A 5,224-nucleotide genomic window follows, 5' to 3' on the forward strand; every position below is an offset into this window, starting at 1 on the left:
ATTTTGCACAGAGCACAACTCAATCATAGCTAACACTTGGTTTAAGAATCATGAAATAAGGTTGTATACGTGGAAGAACCCTGGAGATACTAAAAGGTATCAGATAGATTATATAATGTTAAGACAGAGATTTAGGAACCAGGTTTTAAGTTGTAAGACATTTCCAGTGGCAGATGTGGACTCTGACCACAATCTGTTGGTTATGACCTGTAGATTAAAACTGAAGAAACTGCAAAAATGTGGGAAATTAAGGAGATGGGACCCGGATAAACTGAAAGAACCAGAGGTTGTAAAGAGTTTCAGGGTGAGCATAAGGGAACAATTGACAGGAATAGGGGAAAGAAATACAGTAGAAGAAGAATGGGTAGCTCTGAGGGATGTAGTAGTGAAGGCAGCAGAGGATAAAGTAGGTACAAAGACGAGGGCTGCTAGAAATCCTTGGGTAACAGAAGAAATATTGAATTGAATTGATGAAAGGAGAAAATACAAAAATGCACTAAATGAAGCAGCCAAAAAGGAATACAAACGTCTAAAAAATGAGATCGACAGGAAGTGCAAAATGGCTAATCAGGGATGGCTAGAGGACAAATGTAAGGATGTAGAAGCTTATCTCACTAGGGGTAAGATAGATACTACCTACAGGAAAATGAAAGAGACCTTTGGAGAGAAGAGAACCACGTGTATGAATACCAAGAGCTCAGATGGCAGCCCAGTTCTAAGCAAAGAAGGGAAGGCAGAAAGGTGGAAGGAGTATATAGAAGGTTTATACAAGGGCGATGTACTTGAGGACAATATTATGGAAATGGAAGAGGATGTAGATGAAGACGAAATGGGAGATACGATACTGCGTGAAGAGTTTGACAGAGCACTGAAAGACCTGAGTCGAAACAAGGCCCCCGGAGTAGACAACATTCCATTAGAACTACTGACGGCCTTCGGACAACCAGTCCTGACAAAACTCTACCAGCTGGTGAGCAAGATGTATGAGACAGGCGAAATACCCTCAGACTTCAAGAAGAATATAATAATTCCAATCCCAAAGAAAGCAGGTGCTGACAGATGTGAAAATTACTGAACTATCAGTTTAATAAGCCACGGCTGCAAAATACTAACGCGAATTCTTTACAGACGAAGGGATAAACTGGTAGATGCAGACCTCAGGGAGAATCAGTTTGGATTCCGTCGAAATGTCGGAACACGTGAGGCAATACTGACCTTACGACTTATCTTAGAAGAAAGATTAAGAAAAGGCAAACCTACGTTTCTAGCATTTGTAGACTTAGAGAAAGCTTTTGACAATGTTGACTGGAATACTCTTTTTCAAATTCTAAAGGTGGCAGGGGTAAAATACAGGGAGCGAAAGGCTATTTATAATTTGTACAGAAACCAGATGGCAGTCATAAGAGTCGAGGGGCATGAAAGGGAAGCAGTGGTTGGGAAAGGAGTGAGACAGGGTTGTAGCCTCTCCCCGATGTTATTCAATCTGTATATTGAGCAAGCAGTAAAGGAAACTAAAGAAAAATTTGGAGTAGGTATTAAAATTCATGGAGACGAAGTAAAAACTTTGAGGTTCGCCGATGACATTGTAATTCTGTCAGAGACGGCAAAGGACTTGGAAGAGCAGTTGAACGGAATGGACAGTGTCTTGAAAGGAGGATATAAGATGAACATTAACAAAAGCAAAACGAGGATAATGGAATGTAGTCAAATTAAATCGGGTGATGCTGAGGGAATTAGATTAGGAAATGAGACGCTTAAAGTAGTAAAGGAGTTTTGCTATTTAGGAAGTAAAATAACTGATGATGGTCGAAGTAGAGAGAATATAAAATGCAGACTGGCAATGGCAAGGAAAGCGTTTCTGAAGAAGAGAAATTTGTCAACATCGAATATAGATTTATGTATCAGGAAGTCGTTTCTGAAAGTATTTGTTTGGAGTGTAGCCATGTATGGAAGTGAAACATGGACGATAACTAGTATAACTAGTTTGGACAAGAAGAGAATAGAAGCTTTCGAAATGTGGTGCTACAGAAGAATACTGAAGATAAGGTGAATAGAGCACGTAACTAATGAGGAGGTATTGAATAGGATTGGGGAGAAGAGTAGTTTGTGGCACAACTTGACTAGAAGAAGGGATCCGTTGGTAGGACATGTTTTGAGGCATCAAGGGATCACAAATTTAGCATTGGAGGGCAGCGTGGGGGGTAAAAATCGTAGAGGGGGGCCGAGAGATGAGTACACTAAGCAGATTCAGAGGGATGTAGGTTGCAGTATGTACTGGGAGATGAAGCAGCTTGCACAGGATGGAGTAGCATGGAGAGCTGCATCAAGCCAGTCTCAGGACTGAAGACAACAACAAACAACCTTATTATTATCATTCTTTATTAATTTACTTACCTTATTAACCATCCTATCCCTATCAATTGAGATATGGAAAAATACAAACGAAAATAATAACATCCGCTAGGATTCTCCGATTCCCAGCCAGTTAGTTACCTTAGCTTTTCCGCTATCGCCGCTGTCGGCGAAAAGCGTTTACCATGTGGGTACAGGAGCGACAATTGTAAAAGTTTCTTTCCTCGATTTTTGGAAAAGTTTGCGTTTGCGGACCCCATACCTGATGATGAAAAATGCTCTATTTACAATTATCTATCGATCGCTCTAATTCTGAGTCCGTTGCTCGTCAAAACCTTTAGGGTTGATTTTCTCAAAATTGCGGGGGTGTTGACCCAAAATATCTTGGAGTATTTCATTTTAGGTTCTACACAAGCAACCTGCCAAATTTGAGCCGAATCGGTTGGCCGTGTATGAGGCCTTCCCCTTGTTAGCCAGGATCGGCGACTACCTGCCCGCGCCTATCATCCGTCCCATACATGTCCGTCCTGCACACACATAATTGTGGTGCAGTAGATACATTCTACTTTACCACACTCGTCTCTAAAATAACCCGTGTTCAAGACGGTGGAAATACGAGGGTCTCTAGAATTTACCCCGAAATTCTCGAGACACTACAATGCCTTCCAGAATGCTGGAAGTTAGCAAAGTATAATTATTAAATTGTCATTACTTCAACACCCCCATCAATTTAATACTTTCCTTAACTACCCGTAAAATTCACTATCCCCAGCTTTTGACATATTTTACCAAAAGCAACTAGGACTGGACATTTCAGTAAACTGCCATTTGTTCCTCGGAGCTAATGTATTGAACATTTAGATGGCCTCGCCCTGTATAAAGACCAACAGCCGTTCTATCACATTTCGTTGTCTCTGATGAACCCTCACCGTCGAGGACAACATACTGCGTACTATTATTCAAGAAGTTTTCGAGCCATTCACATTTCTGTGAACTTATTCGAAATGCTCGTAGTTTCTTTAACAATTTGCAATGGGGCACGATGTCAAATTCTTTCCGGAAATCTAGAAATATGGAATCTGCCTGTTGCCCATCATACATAGTTCTCAGTATGTCACGTGAGGAGAATGTGTACAGGGAGTCTGCAGCAATCAGAAGTTTGGGATATTGGTCTCTAATTTTACGGGTCCGTTTCTTTACCTCTCTATATACTGGAGTCATCTGCGCTTTTTTTCCAGTCGCTTGAAACTTTACGCTGGGCGAGGGATCTACGACAAATGCAGGTAAGGGACCAATGACGTATAACACTCCTTGTAAAATCCAAAACCTATAACAATATTAATATACAGAAGAAAACGCTGCGATCTTATGCACCATCCTAATAGCTTGCGATCTCAGAATTTGCGGCGTGAGGCACCGTCACACGTCGCGAGGGCCAGGGAGACCACTCTCCCTTGGAAAAAAGCACTTGCATTAACGTGCCTGTATACTAGACTTGCAGTCATTACGACACTCGCTTTCTAAGTGGCGCACACATTCCGCCAGTATCAGGGTTATCGCCTGCTAGTTAGACAGCCAGCTATACACGCCAGCTCCTATCTAGCTCCGCTCCACCTGTCCGTCAAAACAGTGCGCATATAGCCGCGCCAGTCTCTTTCACTCTGCGCGAGAAAATTTAACATTTCTTCTTTTAAAATATGTAAAATTAAATCAATACGTTTTTTCAGTTTACTGCAAATATTACTTTTTGAAGCACTGTAATCATTTTCTTTCTTTATCTACAAATAGTGGGGATAATATGAAAAATGTTCTCAAACATAATTTTGAATGTCGAGTGTTGAGTATATACGAAATTTGGAAGGCTTCCTAACACCAAACGCTGACTGGAAGTATCTTGTATGATGAGGGGCCCTGTAGTCTGCAGGTTGACAGAAACTGTTCCGTCAGTGGAGGCGGGCCTATTTGGTAAAACATCCACACCACGTCTCCGTGCGACTTATCGCCGGCCGCGGGTGGGTCTTGAACCTGTCCTGGAGAGTGGTGGCGTGTTTCAGCCTGAATTAATGGAGTGCTCTGTTAGTTCAGAGACAGGTCTCCGTGCCGGCGCTGACGCACGGCGTGGTAGGAGGTCCGCAAAACCTCAGGCGTGGTGGGGATGTTTTGGACTTTGCGAGGCAAATAAGGAATCAACTTTTGCATTAGTATGGCCAGTGTAGCGGGCTGTGTGTAGCCTTCTTATCTTGAGAATCTGCAACTCTATTGGAATTTTCGTAAGAATCTTTACATACTTCTGCAGAACTGATATTTTTCATGTTCATTAGTGAATGACGGCGCTGCTGTTATTACGCAGTTTAATCTTAGTGATTCAGCTCATATAATGTGAGTTACTTTTTCGTTGTTTAATGAAGCTGTTTAATTAAACAGTAATAAAGTACCCAATATCAATCTGGAAATATCCACCAGGCTGTGGCTAAGCCATGTCTCTACAAAATCCTTTCTTCCAGGAGAGCCAGTTCTGCAACGCTCGCAGAAGAGCTTCGGTGAAGTTAGGAAGGTAGGAGACGGGGTACTGGCACAATTGAAGCTGTGAGGACTGGTAGTGAGTCGTGCTTGGGTAGCTCAGACGGCAGAGAACGCCGTGAGACAAATATCCCGAGTTCGAGTCTCGGTCGAGCACACAGTTTTAATCTGCCAGGAAGCGCCAGTAATAAAGTAAACTTTCATTACATCAGATTGTTGCTGCTTACAAGTGATACTCCATAGTAATGGCCCATACGAAGGAATGAACACCGCAGCTGCAACAAATCCCAGCCACCAGGTTATTCGATGAAAGCTGCCTCGTTGTGGGATTGTGGTTCTGGCTCGGAACCTG

The sequence above is a fragment of the Schistocerca gregaria genome, unplaced genomic scaffold (assembly GCF_023897955.1).
Source record: "Schistocerca gregaria isolate iqSchGreg1 unplaced genomic scaffold, iqSchGreg1.2 ptg000474l, whole genome shotgun sequence".
Taxonomy (NCBI): Eukaryota; Metazoa; Arthropoda; class Insecta; order Orthoptera; family Acrididae; genus Schistocerca; species Schistocerca gregaria.